Here is a 22644-nt window from a genome sequence, read left to right as displayed (position 1 = left end):
GTTTGAATGATGATAAATTTCGTGCATTTGGCATTTCTTGCATTTGGTGCATTTCTTGCATTTGGTCTAATTAAAGGATTTTTTGTTTTTTGTAGGATGGGCAGGAAGACAATGTTGTGCTGATTTTGGAGAAAGACAATATTGGGCTTGTGGAGGAGAATGAAGTTGAGGTATGTATTTCTTGCATTTGGTGCATTTCTTGCATTTGGTGCATTTCTTGCATTTTGTGCATTTCTTGCATTTGGTGCATTTCTTGCATTTGGTGCATTTCTTGCATTTGGTGCATTTCTTGCATTTTTGGTGCATTTCTTGCATTTGGTCTAATTAAAGGATTTTTTAATTTTTTTAGGATGGGCAAGAAGACAATGTTGTGCTGATTTTGGAGAAAGACAATGTTGGGCTTGTGGAGGAGAATGAAGTTGAGGTATGTATTTCTTGCATTTGGTGAATTTCTTGCATTTGGACTAATTGAAGATTTTTCTGTTTTTTGTAGGATGGACTGGAAGACATTGTTGGGCTCTTGGAGAAAGACAATGTTGGGTTTGGGGAGGACAATGAAGTTGAGGTATGTATTTCTTGCATTTGGTGCATTTCTTGCATTTGGTGCATTTCTTGCATTTAGACTAATTGAAGACTTTTCTGTTTTTTGTAGGATGGACAGGAAGACATTGTTGGGCTCTTGGAGAAAGACAATGTTGGGCTTGGGGAGGATAATGAAGTTGAGGTATGTATTTCTTGAATTTGGTGCATTTCTTGCATTTGATGCATTTCTTGCATTTGGTGCATTTCTTGCATTTGGACTAATTGAAGACTTTTCTGTTTTTTGTAGGATGGACAGGAAAACATTGTTGGGCTCTTGGAGAAAGACAATGTTGGGCTTGGGAGGACAATGAAAATGAAGATCATGATTTGTTGAACGAACAAAATATCGAGGTATGCATTTCTTGCATTTGGACTAATTGAAGGTTTTTCTATTTTTTGTAGGATGGGTCGTTGTTGGAGATAGACAATGTTGGGCTTGTGGAGGAGAAGACAGTTGAAGATGGTGAATTGAATATTGAGGATGGGCTTTTGTTGGAGATAGACCCTGGGAATGTTGAGGAGGCTGATGTGGTTGATGGGAAATCCGATGGTGGGAATGTTGAGGAAGCTGTGGAGGAGAAGGTGGAAGAGAAGGTGGAAGATAATGAAGATGAGGTATGCATTTCTTGCATTTGGTGCATTTCTCGCAGTTTGCCTATTTCTTACATTTGGACTAATTGAAGACTTTTTTGTTTTTTGTAGGATGGACTTTTGTTGGAGAAAGACCCTGGGAATGTTGAGAAGGCTGATGTGGTTGATGGGAAATCCGATGGTGGGAATGTTGAGGAAGCTGTAGAGGAGAAGGTGGAAGATAATGAAGATGAGGTATGCATTTCTTGCATTTCTTGCATTTGGCCTATTTCTCGAGTCGCGGAGGGGCCTAATTCAATGATTTCTTTGTAGGTGGACGATGATTTCATTGTGTAGAGGGGTAGGAAGAGGGTGCAGAGGGGTAGGAAGGGGGTGCAGAGGGGTAGGAAAACGGTGTAGAGGGGTAGGAAGGTGGTGCAGAAAAAGGTGGACGATCATTTCGTTGTGTAGAAGAAGGAAGAGAAGAAGAAGGACAAGCAGATAGATGAGGATGTGGTGGTACTGGAAGATGCATCCCACATCCTATTTAAGAGAAAGAGGACGGCGTCGAAAGTTGTATGTAGTCCCTACATCGTCCCTCGTCCAAGAAAGAAGACGATTGTTGTCGATCCTATGTCGAATTGTAATCAGCAACTGAGGACAGAGTTTAGGAAAGAATTTGCGAAAGGGGCTACATTTGAGAACATCCAACTCTCACATTGCACTGGAGACCTTAAGTTCTTCACTATAATTCTGAGGTTAAATAGGTGGCTAACTGATGTGGAGATGAATGTCGCAATTTGTCTGCTAAGAGCAAGAGCATTCGCCTACCCTAAGGCGTACCCGACGGATTTCACCATCTTAGATTGTCAGTTTGCCCCTTTGATTACTTCATACTATGACGATTTTGTTGCTGACTCGGTTGATCCAGAAAAACCAACTCGCCATATTTTCGCTGAAATCATTTACCATTACTACTAGGGTAGAGAAGATAAACATATGCCCAGTTGGACCTGTGTTGATGATATTTACTTCCCCCTCAACCTCAACAACCTACACTGGGTACTGTGTGTTATTCGATTGCAAGAATGGAGAATTGATGTTTATGATTGCGATCAGACAATTTTCAATGACGACGAATTTGGAAAATCCATGAAAGCCATTTGTGAGATGATGCCGCCCTTCCTTCATAAAGCAATGTCTGAAGTTGAAATGGCCAGGTATCCTAACATGAGAAATGAAACTTTTAGATTTCAGAGAATCCCACATCCTGAAGTACCAAAAGCAGAATGGAGTGGGGACTGTGGCGTTTTTGTATTAATGTATTTACAGTACCTGACTGCTAAACTTGGTCTAGAAAATTGCATATCAAACAATATGCAATTATATAGAGAAAAGTGGACAGTCAGGTTGTACCACCAAATTTTAGAGCCATGAAGTTGTAAACACTGAATTTTTGTTGTAACATGTGTAAATACTGAATTATTGTTGTAACATGTTGTGTAAATACTGAATTATTGTTGTAACATGTTGTGTAATACTGAATATTATTTATCATCATCATTACAGCCATGAATGTTGTAATAGGTATCATAAAAATGTGTAGTAATAGGTATCATCATTCTCCGCTTGATCACGTAAGAACTTTTCATAATAAGAAGATAAACGTTCATTGTGATTGGACGCTTTTTCTCTTCGACTATTAAACCAATCTTGTAATGTGAATCTTAAATAATCAGATAAGATTTATATGGGATACTTTCTAGCTTCCCTACTTTGACTATTGAAGCTCTCAGCGTAATTGCTTGTCATTTGATTGTATCGTTTACCAGGAAAAAAAGGCACGACTCCATCTCTCAAACCCAATATCTACCAAATACATTGCAATACGAGGGTCCTTAGAATTGATCTTGTCAAAATGCTGATTAAACTTCAAGATTGTGTATGCTTGAGAAGCCAAACCAAAATCGGCGTGGCAGTGATCGGTTTTGAATTTGGCCATAATATTCATCTTGATGTGATATGTGCACGCACCGTGGTCAGCTTCTGGAAAAACAGTACACAAGGCATTGGCGATGCTTGGGTGTCTATCGGATACAAACACGAGATCATCAACCAATCCAATTGCATCTCTAAGTTTTTGCATGAAATAAGTCCAGGAGTTTTTATTCTCTGAATCAACAACGCCGAATGTAACAAGATAGAGTTGTTCATTCGCATCTAATGTTATCGCCACCAATAGCTGACCTCCAACCTTGTGCTTAAGAAACTGGCATCGACGCACAATACTGGACGACAACAGTTTTTGAAACCCCTAATTGAGCAGCCTAAGGACATGAACATATACCTGAAATGAATGTGCTCATCCGTCTGGATGTCTGTTATGGTACCCGGATTGTTCTTCTCCAACATGTACAGGTATGATGGCAATTTACCATAAGAATCTTCTACAGTTCCTCGCACCGCCATTAGGGCATTTTCTCTAGACCGCCAAGCCTTATTATAAGACAACTTTATTCCATAAGTAGTCTGTATGTCTTCCATTATTTTCTTGGCATGTGGTCATGGTAATGGTCCATGTACTTGCTCTTCATGCATTCCCCAAACACCCATGTTGGTGCTTGCCTTTGATTCTCTTGCCTCGTCACAATTGAACACGTATGATCTTTTATGAATTTACGAATCTCAAACATTTCCGAGGAATTTACTCTGACAGCACGCAGTCTCCACTTGCAATTCTTATCCAAACATTTCACAACCCAAAGTTCTTTTTTTGACTTCACCACTTTGAATTCAAAATGATTAGTCATGGCATATTTATATAACCTCAGTTGAAGTTCTTTTTTATTCTCAAACAAAGAACTGACTTCCAATCCGATTCCAGTACTTACTGCCTCATGTATAGGATTTTCACTACTTGGTATGTTACTAGCAACCCATTCACTGCAGCTTGGTTGAGTACGAACAACAACATTGTTTTGTTGTGTACTAGGAACCCAAGCACTGCTTGGATTTGGATTGGTACTAGGAACCCAATCAGAACTACTAGGTTGGGTAATAGGAACCCAATCATCATCAGCATCATCATCCCCCACATTCAGACGCAAATGTTCATCTTAAATGTCATTTTCGAAGAAAACCTCACGCTGCTTCGGGAAGACGTCGAGGTCATCAATTTCTGGAACCGCTACACTTTCTTGAGTTGATAGTGACTTCTCTACTAAGGATACACACAATGGAGTGCGGTTGTGGACTGAAACTGCTTCATGTAAAAAGAACTCCACATCCACATTTTTTTATATCAGTTATATAAGAAAATTTGGCAATCATGCCAGGAGCATTATACTTGGCTTGAAGCAATAAATTATATCTAGATTTGTCAACATCGGTAGCAGAATAAATTAGATCAACTAATTGGGCATAAGTAGAATTTTGGGGAACAATCATACCGTTGTTTGACTTTGCAGAAAAATGAGTAACATCATCCGTAGTTTTCCACTCTCCATCAAAGTAAAGAAGTACAGGTACTTGAGCTGCAATTGAAAACAGTTCAACAACATCACAAGAATTGAAAAAAGTTCAACAACATTACCATAACCGAGGAGAGTTTGCTCGTAGAGTTTCAGGAAATCCAATGCAGCAACTTTTTTCATAAAATTGCTTCAATGAATCTAATGGGATAAGAGATCCATATCCAATAGGTCCATTGAAGCAAACTTGTGGTTAATTCTTGGCACATTGTATCTCCATGAAACATACCAGTAAACTCTACCTCAAAGCTTAATTCGCGTGAGTGGGAATCAATAAGCGTGAGTGAAATACGCGTGAATCAGCTACACTATGCCAGCAAACCCTGAACCTTAATACTAGAATAACAACATAGTATTGATTCTCATTCATTCGAATACAACCTAGTTAAACTATAATTTAACTAACCTAGTGTTCATAATCACTAAAAACCATAAAATAAACATACCCATTTTGAGAACGAAGAGTAGTGGGTCACGAATTCAAACGAAGAGGTCTCGTGGTGTCGTCGTAGTCGTCAGCTGCTGCTGCTCGTGGTCGAGTTCTTCAGGGGAGTACGGTTTGAGGGTCGAGTCGGAGTGGCGAAAGCGAGAGAAGAGAAAAGGGGAAATTAGTGATTCGTGGTTTTGTTATAAATTAGGGCACAAAAATATTATATACGATGAAAGACGAGAATTGCAATTCACGCAATTTCATCTAAAACGCGTCAATAAACTCACGCATTTTAGATGAAACGCGTGAATGTCATTTTACGTTAATTGAAAGACGAGGAATGCCATTCACGCATTTCATCTAAAATGCGTGAGTTTATTGACGCGTTTTAGATGAAACGCGTGAATAACAACATTGTTCCTTGCGTGATTATACACAATACACAATACACAATACATGTGAGTTATGTTGGATTGTTCTTAATAAGCATAAGTTATGATACTACATTCAAGCATTCTACACAATATAAGTGAGTTTGTAGTATGGTGTATCATCAAATCGATTAACTCACCTAAATTATAAGAAAGCCAACAATGATAAATAAGACATATTGTAATAAATCAACAAACCATATTGTTAACAAAAATAATAAACCATAAATAGAAGAATATTCAGTAATACATTAATGATGATAAACCACCATAAATAGAATAACAATAAGTATTGTTAACAAAAGTCTAAACAACTCCAAATTAAGTAAGCAAATGCTACAAATCACAAGCAGCAACAGATTGAAGCAACCTTGTATGAGGAACAACATGTTCATCCAATATGCATGACATAGCAGCCGCTGTCTCAAAAAGCCAATTGTCGGGAAAAACATCAAAATCCTTTTCAATTAGTCGATACCTGTTGTCTATCTCGAAATATACTACTATAGTTTTTTCATCCCTTGGCTCAGCAAATGGATAATCTGGATTATCCGATTCTTTAATACTATCACCTCCAGCAACTATTAACTCAATGAGATCCTGTTTGTAAAGTGGGGAGAAATTCCCTACAAATATAAAAATGTAACCGTCGAACAGTTTCGAACGCTGAAAAACAAACAAACAAAATAATTTCAGTTATCAAGCAAAATAATAAAAGTACAGATAGGAGGAATAAGACCAAACTCACATTATTCAACAACAAAAGTCTGTCTTTTCTAGGACCACCTTGGGCTCCATGATTATCATGTTTAACCTCATAAGGTTCCTCATCAACACAGTTTTGGGTTTTCAATGATGATTTTATCCCTACACAAAACAATTTTTATTTTAATTTAACAGACATATGTATGAAACAAATCGTGTTAATAGAGACGACTCACAATCAATAGTAAGGACCCATTTCCCGTTCAGAATTGCCTTCAATACTTTTTGAGTTCGGTCGCATGCACCATTAGGATCATTGTAAGCAATAACATGGGTTACATCTTCTCTCCACTTCGAAGACACCCTTGCACCAAAAGTGCGAGCAAATTCAACTATCAACAACTGTGTAAAACAATAATATAATGGTTATTACATTCAAAACTAGTTAATATGGACATAGTAGAGAAAATAGAACATACATTATCTTCAGGTGATAATTGATTGGGATAAGGTCATAACAGTGTTTGTTGCCTGCATATTATAAAAAAAAGGAGTTTTGTTATTAAATACATAAATATGAACATTTCAATTCAATATAACAACTATTATATTGAACGAACTAGGGTTTAAGGTTTGTGGTTTCCTAACTAGGATTTTATTGTACGTACCATGTTGTTGAACGAACTGAGAAAACCGGTTGTGGTGGCGGTCGTGGCAGCTCCTGATCTAAATACTACAATATTCATCAATATAAACAGCAGAATATACATCAATAGCTAACCATACTACAATATCCATGAATATAAACGGTATATACATCAAAACCTTAACCTAAACCTAAATACATCAATATATATAGGAAACGGCATAATATACATCAAAACCAAAGCTTAAACCCTAAATACACCAATATCCATGAATATAAATAGTATAATATACATCGAAACTTAACCCTAAACCTAAATACATCAATATATATAGGAAACAGCATAATATACATCAAAATCAAAGCTTAAACCCTAAATACACCAATATCCATGAATATAAACGGTATAATATACATCAAAACCTTAACCTAAACCTAAATACATCAATATATATAGGAAACGACATAATATACATCAAAACCAAACCCTAAATCTAAATACATCCATATCCATGAATATAAACGGTATAATATAAATCGAAACCTAAACCTTAAGCCCTAAACTGACCTAATGATGTTGAAGAACGATGATGTTGGAAGGATCCCGATGATGTTGGAGGAATCCCGATGATGTTGAGGAAGGATGATCTTGATCGATGTTGAAGGAAGTCGGAATGAAAAATCGGCAGTCGGGGTGGGAAGGAGAATCAATCGGGGAGGTTTTGTTTTAAATTAGGGAAAAAAGTTATATATAAGACTAAAGACGAGAATTCCCATCCACGCTTTTCATCTAAATCGCGTGAGTTGATCAACGCGTTTTAGATGAAAAGCATGGATGGGAATTCACGTTAATTGAAAAACGTGAATTGCCATTCACGCGTTTCATCTAAAACGCGTTAATGAAATCACGCGTTTGTAGATGAAACGCGTGAATGGCGATTCGCGTCAATGAGCGTAAAATCTAGCGCGCGAGGGGTATTTTTGACATTTCGTAGGGCAAAAGGGCCCTTTTTGCCAACATTAGCAAGCGTGGGCCTTTTTTGGAATTTCCCCTGTTATGGGGGCCATTTCATCAAATTTCCCCCTATAAAATGGTTTATTGATTAATAACAACAAGCTTTATATCAGTTAATATTGAGTAATGACAAGATTTTTTAATATGGATGATATTGCTTAATAACAATTGCATGTAAAACGGTTGCAATTGTTTAATAATAACAGTCCTTAGAGCAGTTGATATTGCTTAATAACAACCGCTCACAAAACGGTTGTTATTGAGTAATAACAACCACCCCAAAATGGTTGATATTTCATGTTTGAGCAATGCCTACGGAGGCTCTAGTAACGGATGTCAACCGCTTTTTGAGCTGTTGTTATTACTCAATACTAACCATTTTTTTATTAATATCAACGGTTTTTACCGTTGATATTGACCTTTTTTTACTAGAATTCAATTTGAATCATTTCAAGATCAAACACATAACGTGAGAAACATTTTACGTACACATGGTCGTGATATAGAAATAAATTATCGCACCCGTTTAACGACAATGTTTGATATAACACGCTTTCTATTGAGGCAATGATTACCTTTTCGAGGACATGATGAGTCAAGTAGTTCATCAAATAAAGGTAATTTTCTTGAATTGATTGATTGGTATAGTCAATGTAATGAAGAAATTTTGTTTTCTTTTGTACCGACTCATGGACAAGAATAATTTAGTAATTGTACTTGTTAGTATTTTGTAATTATGCTTGTTAGTATTTTTATGTAATTACCGGGTAAAATTTTAATTAAAAAATGCATTTATTTGATCGCCAAAAAAATGCTACGTTACTATGTATTTGGCCCCCCGAGAAAACATTTATAGGTCCGTCAATTGGATATATAGATCATATACTAAAATCTTGAGCAAATTAAGCAAAATTAAAATCTTTCAAATAATGAACTCATTTCTTCTGTATTTCTTGGTTTTGTCCATAACTTCAATACATCTTTTGGGTATTTCGGGTAGTGTTCGACTAGATGTATTCCGAGACCATCTATTACTCCTCCCTGAATCAAAACTTCGAGTCCCTTCTTTCCTAATGGGCATACAAAAGACAGAAAAGAAAGCTTAAAATACACTCAATAATGAATATATCCATTATTTAAAAAAAAAAAAACACTAAGAAAACACACTTCCATAGGTATGTTACAACAACCATTAGCTAAGCTAGAATGTCAAAGAACCAAGAAAACCCAATAAGAGCTTGTTTCATGTAAGTTATTTTTTTATAACATTTGAAAACATCATCTGGAACTGAAACTGAATCTGGGTTTGGTCGAGAAAACATGATAAAATTCTTTGAAAACACCCTTTTCTATTTTTTTTTAAGAAAAGTCTATTACATATATAATACCTGGTAACTCTGCTACGTACAGTTGTACTACCCACAAACTTCTTCTGCAGTTCGGATGCCACAGCCTCGGGATCCATCAAAGAACGATTCTAATCCAGTGAGTTTCGTAACTTTCTTGTTACCTTGCCTTCTCTCTGTTATAATTTGGACCGTCTTCAAACCACCTTTGCATACAACAATACTCGTTTTCTCTCGTTACTCTATGATGTGCTTGCATCCGGTTTAGAAAAGTAGACCCCAACCCAATTTCGTCAATTACCTGTTCAACATCAACATTCTTCGAACTAGTATCGGTTCCAGATTTCAATTCAGTTATCCATGTGCAACATCATCATTTTGTTGCTCGACTCCATCATCGGATTCACATGATCCGTGAGCTTCAGAAGTAGAAGACAAAGAAGGATCTCCATACACAACATTCTCTAGAAAGCCAGCATTTGGCACTAACTGGCCATCCACTGATGCCCTAAAGAAAAGCCAATCATTCAAAGGATGAATATTAATCAAATGTGGTTTGTCATTCAGAGTCGGATTTGTTACTTGATACAATCAAATATAGTGTCGTGTTTATACTCGTGTTGTGTCTGTGTCGACTCATAATCGTGTTACGATCGTATAAACTCATAATCGTGTCATGATCGTGTCGTATCGTGCTTATATCGTGTCAACCCAATACCCGAGTGAGATAATATTTTATCGTGTCACTCCGTACAAATATCGTGTTAGATCGTGTCGATTTGTATTAATATAACCCATTGTCCAACTCCACTCATGCGTAGCCATTTAGACACGGGTGTGAATGTGATTGGAATTTGGCTCAATCACTCTTGTTTATCGATTCCGAAGCACTACAACCTAACCCCAATAGTGGTATCAGAGCAGCAAGTCGTGTTAGACTCTCAATCGTGTCGTGTTGTGTCGTGTCTAAATCTTATGCGTGTCATATCGTGTCTTGACTCACTCAAAACATTATGATTCACGGACTATTTCGTGTCGTATTATTCGTGTCCACGAGTTTATTCGTGTCGTACTAACTCGTTTTTAAATTCGTGTTTCGTGTTATTCTGACTAGATTTTGCTATCGTGTCAACACAATCACACAATCTTGTCTTGACACTCATGTTAATTATTTATTTATTTATATATATTAAATTATGTTGTTTTTAAAACTTATACAATATTATTCTATTATTAAAGTTAAATTATTATAATATATTTTGTTTAAATGTTTTAATAATAATTTAAATTTTTAAAAATAATATATAAATTAATAAAAGTAATATGTGAGATAATTATTATGAGACTCAAATTTTTATATATATAATTTATTTAATATTTATATTTTATTTTAATATTTTAGTATATTTAATTTTAGTTATATATATTACATTTATAAAATTAAATAATTTATAAATTTAATGAAAATGTAAATATATTTATAGAGACATGGCCATTTTATATGTTAATATAAAAGTGGGTAGTTTGAGAAAGAAAATGGGAGAGAAAGTGAAAAAGGTGGGTAAATTTTATAAATATATATTATTATATTATTAAAATTAAAATTATTATCATATATTTATTATTTAATGTATTAATAATAATTAAAATTGTAAATAATTAAAAAAATTAATAATTAATTAATAAAATAATATGAAGAGAATTATTAATAGACTCATATTTTTATTCATATAATTTATTTTTTATTTATATTTTATTTTAATTTAATTTATATTATTTAAGTTAATATTTTATTTTAATATTATATTTTAGTGTTTTTAATTTTAATTATAAATATTACATTTATGAAATTAAATAATTTATTAATTGAATAAAAATGTAATAATTTATTAAAAATTAATTGTTAATGTGGGAAGCTTATATCATTTGACTAATTGTGTTTATGTCATTTAGTGTGTATACTCGTGCTCGTGTGATGTCTATATTTGTGTCGTATTTATACTCGTGTCGTATCCGTATCGACTAGTAACAATGTTTCGATTGTATAAACTCATAATCGTGTCGTGACTGTGTCGTCTCGTGCTTATATCGTGTCAACCCAAGACCCGAGTGAGATAATATTGTATCGTGTCGTTCCGTACAAATATCGTGTTGGATCGTGTCAGTTCGTATTTAGCTAACTCATTGCCCAGTTCTAAGGCCAATTGTGGATTCCTCATAATCATTATGTGTTGACTTTGAGCAAATTGTTGTAAACTCAATTTCAGCTCTTGTACTCCTTTTGTCATTTTCGGGTCTTTGTAATTAATGGCATAAGTCATTTCTCTGGAAAAAAAAGATGTCGATTTTCTTGTCAAAAAAGGAATTATTGTCAACCATTTCGGACGTAATGAAAAAGTTCTTGAACTATTTGACAGTTTATACATCGTAAAAGTAACAAAGTATAGGAACATGATCATTTTTATTTCCATGAGACTTGCAATGATTTGAACATATATAGCAAAAGCATTTGGCAACAATGGAAGGCGACAATATTCAAGTGGAAGATCATCCTTATACGCGACTATGTTAGCAACTCATGGGATGTTATTTTGGTTATTGGAGCAATCATCTTGCTACTCTTAACTATCGCTCAAACAGCCCGTTACTTAATGTTTACTATTATTTCTTTCGATGCTTAGATAAATCCTTATCTAATTTATATTTTCTTAGATAAGAGGGCATCATGCATAAACGTTCGTATTCGACTCAGGCAAGTCGTGTTAGACTCTCAATCGTATTGTGTCGTGTCTTAATCTTATGTGTGTCGTGTCTCAATCTTATGTGTGTCGTGTCTTGACTCACTCAAAATATTATAATCCATTTCGTGTTGTGTTAACTCGTGTTCAAATTTGTATTTCGTGTTATTCCGACTAGATCTAGTTATCATGTTAACACAATTGTGTTGATGCTCGTTTTCATGCGTGTCATGTCGTGTTTTGACATTCATGTGATTATTTATTTTTATATATATTAAATTATATTGTTAATAAAAATTATAAAATATGATTATTAATTTATTTTAATTTAGAAAAAATAAATTAATTTAATAAGATAAATATGTTATTTAAAAAAAATTAATTAATATGCAAAATGTGTAGATATTAATTTTAACACATTTTAAATAATTGATATTTAATCAAATTATGGTATACAGGAGATTTTTTTATGATAAAATATAGTTTTTTTTAAATATCTTAATAACTTTTAGAATTGTAGAGTGATTTAAGATTTTTTTTTTTAAAATGATTTAGTGATATACAAATATGTAATTGGGATACTTAAGAAAAAAAAGTGATTGGAATTGATATATTATTAATTTTTTATTTAATATAATTAAAAATAATTTGAAACTTTTATGTTAAAATATATTTCTATAACTATTTTTTATGGTATTTTTTTAAATTAATATTAATTTTATAAATTAGATTTTATTTTAATTAATAAAATTAATTTAATCTTTTTATTTTATAAAAAATAATTGTTAGCTTTTTTAAATGATTTGATGATATTTTTTAGGGAAAAAATATTGGAATTGATATATTATTATTTTTTATTTAATATAATTAAAATAATTTGATAGTTTTTAAGAGTTATGTTTTATTGGAATTCTTTTTAATTAATATTAATTTTATAAATTAGATTTTTATTTAATTAATAAAAATACTTTAATCTTGTTATTTTATAAATAAGAAATTTATTTAATTTATAAAATTCATATTTAGTTTTTTTATTTTATTCATAATATTTATAAATATAATTGAATTTTCTTTTATAAGAATAAATATTATTTATAATTTTATTTATTTATTAAGTTTAAATATGTTAAAATTAGTTAATATATTAAATACGAATAAAATGTAAATTGATGATTTGATTAAACTATTTTATGAGTAAAAAATAAAAATAAAAAATAACACAAACATAAAATATCACGATAATTATTAAAAAAATGTTTCAAACTTTGTTTTAAAAGATAATGATGTGGACCCTAACAGTATTAAATCATTTCATTTAATATGAATATATTGATTAGGACGAATATTTATACAATTTTATATTTTAAAATTATTTTTAGTTCCTTTAATTACTTTGATAGTTCACTTTTTGCCCTCAAATTAATTTTTATAATAAATCGCTATTTAATTTTGTAAAGGTCACCAATGGCTTAAGCTTAAAATATATATTTTTTTATTTATTATCTTTAATAGTATATTTTATATTTATATTTTATATTTAATAATAATTTGTAATGATTTTGTTAAATATTTTAGAATCAGTTTGATATCATATAATGTGAAAAATCTAAGAAAAAATAAATAAATAAATAAGATAACATATAAGTCTAAATAAGTGAGAGGATAAATTGAACATCTAAGTAAACAAAATTTTGTAGTTGTCATCAAATTTTGTTTAATTATATATTTTAATTCAGAAATCAAATTTATATTCTAACTCGGAAAATTATAACTTATTTTAATAAAATATGTCAAATGTTAAAGATGCATGTTTGAATTTTCAATATGTGAATAAAGAAAATATGTTCAAAATTGATAAAACTTAATGTCATATAATTAAGATGACACTTTTTATTTAAATATCTCTTTTTATATATGCTATTAGAGTAAAAATATAACTTGCAAAGTATTGATGTTAATAAAATAGTAATTATGTGATAAAACTAAATTTAAAAAACATTCATACCATCAACAATTGACTCAGTTAGTCTTCCATTATAAACGGACTTAAATGGTTTCTTACAAATTTATCAATTAATTAAATCTAAATTCATAAATAGTAATAAATTATTTAATCATTAAGTTTAAAAGAATCATAATCTATGCTAAACATGAATAAAATGCAACATTCCTACTAAGCAACAATGTAAAATATTTGGATGATCAATTACAAAAGTACATTTTGATTATCATTAACAATATTTAAACCCACCAGATTTCTGACAAATTATAATTAATCATAACTTCAAATATACAATTCTCAGATGACTGATAAGTTCGTTTGAGTCCATAAAACTTACCAATCTGATTATTCTTCTGAAATAACTATTAAACGTGTACAAAATATTTCCCATCTGTACGTAGACGTTCCAAAACCGAGGGTAGTAAAATTACAGCCATAGCTCACACTCGGCACATGCTATGAATCGGCTAACCAGTAACGCTCGGTCTCTAGGTTGCGTTACCAAAGATTGCATTAAAAAGTGGGGTACCTTAGACGCCTGGATGTTAATTTATCGTGTTTGTTTAGATTTTAGGTTGAAAAGTCAGTAAAAATAAATAAAATAAGAGTTAACACCATTTATAAAGGATAATGATGGAGCTTATTTTTAATAATACATACTTTTAATGAACTTTTCAAAATTCATATGTCTAGACGAGTTAGTTCTACATGTACATATATCTAGACGAGATTAATCTCTAAATATTATTATCACTTTAAATGATGAGATATTTTTTTTAATTAATTTTAAATATTATTTTCAGATTAGTTTTGTGTTACGAAACATACATCAATAATTAAACGTAGATAATTGAATTTTAATTAGTACAAAATATTTTAAACCCTCTTTTCAAAAGATAATTATGTAGACACTTATAGTATTTAAAATTCTTTTTTAATATGAATATGTTGATTTGAACTATTTATACAACATTACCTGTTAAGATACACAAACTATTAATAAATTTATTTTATATTTACACAGAGAATTTACTATTTATATTACTATAAGAAATAATTGATATCTGGTTTTCATGCTCATAAATTTCTCATGTACAAAATTGTGATTTGGTCCTTCACTCATGTGTATTAATTTTTTTTTAAAGTGTAGGTCTAAACTTATGAACCAAAAGTAATGGAAAACAAAATGACAAAAGGAAAGAGCATACCTACTATATACATATAAGGGATCGTACTCCTTAAACCACCGTCTCGATAACCAAGAGCACCTTGGATGGGGTAGAAAGAACGAGATATTTCGATTAGTAAAAGCATGCACGTTGAATAGGTAGTAGAAAGAACGAGAGATCTCGATTACCAAAAGCACGTTGGATGTTGGTAGAAAGAACGAGAGAACTCGATTACCAAATTAAAAACACGTTGGATGGGTAATAGTAAAAACAAGAAAACAACTCAACAACAATTATTTGATATGAAAGAAAATTGAGAAAAAACATTGAAATAATTATAAAATGTTAACTTCACATGTATATTGGTACAAGTTATGATATAAAATAGTTAAAGTCCTTCACAAATTATAAATCAATCATAAGAAGTTTTAAATTCAATTCTTACCAAAAACAAGAAGAATGGTGATTATGGGTGGTGAAATGTAGTGTGAACTTTGATAAAATGAAATTAGGGTTATAATTATGGTAAAAAAGAAGAATAATTGATAACCTATATTTTGTGGTTTCTATTGAAAAATGTGATCAAGGGACCCCCTGTGGCCACATGGTAAAATTTTCTCTCTGTGTAAAAACTGTGTACCATTCATATATACAACAATTGTATTCTAGTGACCTTCCTATACATGATGCGGAATTGTGGGATCGTGTTTATTCCATGTAATTGTAATTTTGTGGTTTCTCTTTAGAATCTACATAATATTGAAGTAGACAATTAAGGCTTTCTATCCCCCAAAACAATTATTCAATAGAATAAAACACCAAATTTCTTAGATGTAATTTTTTTTTAACTTGATACTTAATTATTATTCTATAAAATACATATAATTTATGAACACTAGAAGATGTTCAACTTTTATAATTGCAAAAAATATTCCACATTATTAGATATTATGTTCTCATAAAGAGCTTTTATAAGTAATTATCATGTTGCTAAAAAAATAGTTTTTTTTAACTCATTAAGATAATTTTAATTTGAAGTAATACTTGTAATTCTTTATATTCAATTAGCTAAGTTTTAAATATTTCTTTGTATATGATTTAGTTTGAAATTGTTCCTTATACATTTATTTTTGTTTAAAATAATAAACTCTTTCAGGTATTACAAAATAAAGAACATAATTTGGAAATAAATTCATCTAAATTAGAAAAGCCTAATAATACAGATATAAAGGATGATGAACTAAACTTGATTGGTATAGCCAATAGTGAAAGCTTGACTGGAAATTATATTGATTCGTTGATTAATGACATCATCAATGACAATCTGGGTCTGGGTATGGATCTCATGGAAGCTACAAATAAGTTGTGTCAGAATTTAAGTCAGGGTATAAGAGGTGAAGAATGTATGAAATTAGAAGAATTAGCCAACGGTTTTCGCTTGGCCGGGTCTGATGAGGTGTTAGCCAACGATTTTCGCTTGGCCGGGTCTAATATGGGGTTAGCCAACGGTTTTCGCTTGGCTGGGTCTGAAAAAGATAATTTGGTTGCAAAAAAGTTGGGTCTAACAAGGGTGGATAACATGAATATTCAAGTCATTGATCCTGAACACGCCGGTCCTGGATACACTAAAACTACTCATGGCATTGGTCATATCTCTTCAAATGTCGGTCATAGCTCTTCAAATGTCGGTCCTAGCTCTTCAAACGTCGGTCATAGCTCTTCAAATGCTGGTCCTAGCTCTTCTAACGCCAGTCCTAGATCTTCTAATGTCAGTCCTAACTCTTCTAATGTCGGTCCTATCTCTTTAAATGCCGGTCCTGACATCACATATCCACCTTCTACCGGTCCTAATCGCCAAGATAATAAATCTACTAACAAAGCTATGAGCCACCGGTCGAATCAAAAGAACCAAAGCATAGATGTTGATTTGAATCAGACGATAGCACTGACTATGATGAAACAATAATATGCGACCTCGAATATCATAAGTCCATGAAGAAGATATCGGCAACAAAGATCAAACCAAAAGCAAAGAGGCATAATTCTTCCAAAACAAGTGCTAAAATTGAAAATATCAATCAAGAAACTGGATCGAATAATTCTAAAACAACTAAGAAGGGTAAGAATGAATCGAAAATCAAAGAAAGGAAAAACATGAAGGCAAATAACTCAAGTTCTAAGAAGAATGCTGAAGTAAATCCCAAGGAAACTATGACACCCGAGGTTAACCCTGAGATATTGAAACTGGGTGCGTTTTCTCCACTCGTTAATCTGGATCCTGAAATGCCAATTTATAGCATTCAAAAGAGGAAAACTGATACACAAGAGAAGAGCACTAAAGGGGATATTCAAAAGAAGATCGGAACAATTGAAGGCAACGGTTTTGTGGGAAATATAAGGGTTAGATGGGCCGAAAAGAACAAACAAGTCAGGAAAGATAGCATCCCTAAAACAGTCACCTCCTCAGCTCCTCCTACTGCTGCAATTCCTGGCAAAGAAAATACTTAGGCTGAAAACAAGGATCTTACTGCTGGTCCAATGTGGTCAATGAGGAAAAACGAAATAGCAAATTTGGCAGGACTGAGAAACCAGATAAAGAAGTTATTTTTCCAAATTAATAAATAAGAGATTACGATGCCCCAAGAAAGAAATGATCAGTTGAATGCTCAGTTCAACAGTCACTATCTAAAGAATTGGAATCTCTTCAACAAAGACCAATATGATGAAGTGATCAAGTGGACGGTTGACGCCATGAAGGAAATTTCGAAATGTAATAAAACAAAGGTGTACACTATCATGAGCAACCCAAATAAAACTTGGCAAGAAGGAAAGGTGTGGAATGGAAATGCCATGAGCGATCCAGAAAAGGGAAAATTCCAGATAGACACCTTATTCCCAAAGGTAATTACACTTGATCATCCGCACCGATTTGAGCTCCCACCCGAAATTGAAGAAAAATATGTCAAGGCATGGGAGTTTGTCATAGTTGGTCATTTTATGGGCAACATGAAAGCACCATTTGCTGAGGTTAAAATAACGTTGATGGGTCAGTGGGAATCCTCTGGTCTAGAGAGGATCACAATCAATGATCACGGATTCTACTTTCTATCCTTCAGAATTGGAAGCGAAATAAAGTCGATCATAGAGAGCGAATATACTTTTATCAGGGGAAAAAGATTCAAGTTGTACAAGTGGAGCGAGGAACTTAATACTAATCATAGACCGCCTGAACTTGAACAAATCTAGGTGAATCTCAAGAATGTTCCACTACACATGTGCAACCCGATGGGCCTGGCCTATATTTCAAGCATTATAGGCAAACCACTTATGTTTGACCCAGCAATGGAAGGTTACGAGCATGCATCTGTGGCGAGAGTTAGTGTCGAAATCCATCCAAGTAGCTCTCTTCCAATCAAGCTTGAACTTAAAGATAAACAGGGAAATTTATTTGACATTGGAGTACAATACGAATGGAAACCAAATCGATGTATATGGTGTAGCACTTTCACACACACTACGAATAAATGTCTAGTCAATAATAATCTAAAATCGAAGGCCAATAACAACACTCAAGTAAGCGATATCAATGACTCTAACCAGGCTCAGGTTGAGAGAAATGTGAACAGGTCTGAACTTAACAGCAATGAACGCACTAAGGATGATAAGATGGGCAACCAAAAGCAAGAACAGATAAGGGTAAGGAAGAAGATAGAAAAAAGAATGAAGTGGGTAAGGGTACAAGCTGGCCCTACTAACGTTGATCATATTGGTCATGTTCAGGGCACCGGTCCTAGGGATTCTGTTTTCTCAAGAATAGGTCCTGTTCAAAATGTCAGTCCTGGTCAGGGTATCGGTCCTGATAAAGCTGGACATAGACACACCGGTCCTAGAGCTTCTCATAAAGCTACTGTTCCTAGCCATATTGACCATATTAAGCCTGGTCTTGGACTTGTTGATCATGAAACTACTCAAGCTACCGGACTTGCTACTACAGGTCCTGATGAAAAATGTGCAACCATTGCTGATCCCGGCTATATTGGTCCTAATACTAGCACAAGTCCTATTATTGTGGATGATACTATTGTTGGTCCTAACTCCACCGATCCCAATATTGATCAAAGAACTGGTCTTGATGTAACTACATGTCCTAATTCCAAAGTTTCTGAAATTCAAAGATCTATGGGACGGGGAATACTTGGCCCATATGAAACAAGCAAAATTGGATCTGAAGGAACTCCAATAGGTCGTGAGTCTACTCTTCACAGTTCTAGGAATGCAAGCAGGAACCTAAAAAACAATGTCATCAAAATTCGAAATGACCTGACCTTTGGGCTCAGAGCCACCTTTCGAGATGATGAACAGGAGAATCTTGGAATAAGTAATAAAGAATCTCTTGAGAATGGACTGGGAAATCTTGGGTTTTGTGAAATCAAAAGATCAAGTGCAGAAGAAGACAATTTGGTCTTGAATAAGGCAGTGAGCCTTAATTCTGAAGTAGGGCGAATAAAAACCGATAACAAACATGAATCTAGTAGTGAAGAGGTTCAAAGTCAGAAAAGACCTACTAAAGCAGAACAAGATGAAAATCGAAGACAAAGCAGAAAGATCCTAGATCCAGAAGCTACTAAATCTATCACGGGAGAAGATGAGATCTACATGAGGCAACCCTCACTCAATGGCAATAGTATTCTATGTAATCAAACTGTAGTCATTGAGGATAGTGAGGCAAGTGATGCTTATGATTTCTCTGATGAAGAGGTCCATGACAGTCTGGAAAGTCAAGAACCCAACACTTATATTCATTCATGAATATAGTGACATGGAACATAAGGGGACTCAATGACCCTCTAAAATGTAAAGAAATCAGGAGGATCATTGAGAATTAGAAGATCACTATTATGGGTATTCTTGAGACAAAAGTCAAAAGTCGGAACGTTGAGAAGGTTAGCAAACTGTGTATTGATAGTAGCTATGAAATCATTCACAACTCAAATGACAAAACAGGCAGAATCTGGGTTATTTGGGATAACAAAGTTGTTGAGGTGATGACTCTTTTTTCGAATGATCAAGCAATCCTGGTGGAGGTCAAAGACAGAATCACAAGAATCGTGTTTAATCTTGCTATTGTCTATGGTAGCAACTCAAGCACGGACAGAAGACTCCTCTGGAATTGTCTTAGAAACTGGATCGGTATTGATAAATCTTCGGCTGTCCTCGGTGATTACAACGTAACTAGAAACGAATCTGATCGTAGCCCAGAATCTGAAATTACTCGGGATATGATTGAATTTAATGACTGCATTAGAGATATGGGTTGTATCGAGCCTACCAATTCTGGGAACTTCTTCACTTGGTCTTCTACGAGAGGGAATGAACAAATTAGAAAAAGTAGAATTGACAGATGTCTGGTAAATGAGAACTGGATTAACCAATTTCCGAGAAGTCAACTTCATGTTTTGAATCTGGGTATATCTGATCACTACCCGATTAAATTGTTCTGGGAAAAGGAAGAAAGGTTCAAAAGGCCCTTTAAATTTTTCAATTTCTGGATGGATAACGATAAATTCAAGGGTATCCTCGAAAGCGTATGGTCAACAGATGTCAGAGGTTCCAATATGTACAGGGTTTCTAAGAAGCTTAAGCTCTTGAAGAATCATCTCCAAAGCTTTGACAAGAAGAAGTTCAGCAATATCTCCAATAGAGTTATGGCTGCTAGAGAAGAACTGGAAGAGGTTCAGAAAAAGTTATTAAGGGATGATAGTGATGAACAACTCAATGAAACAGAAAGATATGCGCTTGAAAACTTCAGGAAGCTGAGTCTGCTTGAAGAGAATTTTGTTAGACAGAAATCAAGACAGAGCTGGCTTTCGTTGGGTGATAAAAACACAGCTTTCTTCTACAGAAAATGCAAGGCTAGAAACATGAGAAACAATGTGTACAGGCTGAAGAATGATGATGGTGAATATGTTCAGGGTCAAAAGGGTGTCCAAGATCTGGCTATTGATTTCTATAAGCAGCTTATGGGTACAAGAAAGCAGCATCAAAGTCACCTAAATACCTTGTATCAAATTATTGATAGGAAAATCTCTGCAGAAGATAGTCGCGAGTTGATAAGGGTGGTCACGAAGGTTGAGGTTAAAGAAGCTCTGTTTAGTATTGATGGGAATAAAAGTCTGGGTCCTGATGGGTTTAATGCACAGTTCTTCAAAAATAATTGATCGGTTGGGGGTAAAGATGTTACTGATGGGGTTCTGGAGTTTTTCAAAAACAGAAAGATGTTAAAGCAATGGAATACAGCGGTCCTAACCTTGATCCCCAAAACTGTGGTACCTGAGAAAGTACAAGATTTCAGACCAATTTCCTACTGCAATGTGATTTATAAAATAATTTCAAAAATCATTTCTAAACGTTTTAAAAATATTATAGGAAAAATAATAAATCTTAATCAATCTGCATTCATCCCCGGTAGAACAATCTCTCATAATATTCTTCTCATGTAGAGCCTATTAAAAGGCTACGGGAAAAAGAAAATATCCCCGAGAGTGGCTTTCAAAATAGATATCAAGAAAGCTTTTGACTCTGTTAGATGGGAAGCCATTCGAGACTTTCTGGTTGTTTCTGCTTTTCCTATGATTTTTATCGATTGGATTATGCAATGCGTTTTATCATCCTGCTTTGTTGTTAGCGTCAATGGAGTCCACAGAGGCTATTTCAAGGGTGAAAACGGGGTAAGGCAAGGGGACCCCCTCTCTTCTTACCTTTTCGTAGCTATCATGGCGATCTTTGAGAGCATCTTCGCGATGTTCCGAAAGAATCGTCCATACATCTTTCACCCATTCTGTGAGGTAGAGGAGGTAACACATTTATGCTTTGCTGACGATTTGTTCATTCTAGCGCACGCGGACGTTGATTCCATTAAAACTATTAGGGTTGCACTAACGTTCTTTTCTGAGTTAACAGGTTTAACTATTAATGAAAGCAAAAGTGTGGCATTTTATGGAGGCGTGAAGGACGAAACAAAGCAGGACATCTTCAACATCATGGGCATCAAGGAAGGCAGATTTCCCATAAGGTACTTAGGAATTTCGTTAACTGCGAAGCAGATCGAGATCTCACACTGCAAGCCGCTGATTGAAAAGGTAAAAAACACGATATCTGGCTGGGCAGAGAAAAAACTTTCTTATGCAGGGAGGATCGAACTTATCAAAACTGTGGTTATGGGCATAGTTGGCTATTGGGCGCAGCAAATGGTCATTCCGAAGAAGGTAATGAAGGAACTCGACACACTGATGAGAAACTTTATCTGGGGTAATAGTGGAAGAGGAGGAAAGAAAGTCAAATGGACCGCTCTCTGCGAACCGAAGGACGAGGGAGGCATCGACTTGAAGAACTATATCGAGTGGAACAAGGCTCTAACCTTCAAGCATCTGTGGGCTTTGGAGCGCAATCAAGAGTCACTATGGATCAAATGGGTGCATAC

This window comes from Impatiens glandulifera, chromosome 2, assembly GCF_907164915.1.
Source record: "Impatiens glandulifera chromosome 2, dImpGla2.1, whole genome shotgun sequence".
Classification (NCBI taxonomy): Eukaryota; Viridiplantae; Streptophyta; class Magnoliopsida; order Ericales; family Balsaminaceae; genus Impatiens; species Impatiens glandulifera.
The sequence above is the reverse complement of the archived record's forward strand: the minus strand, read 5'-3'. Positions refer to the sequence as shown.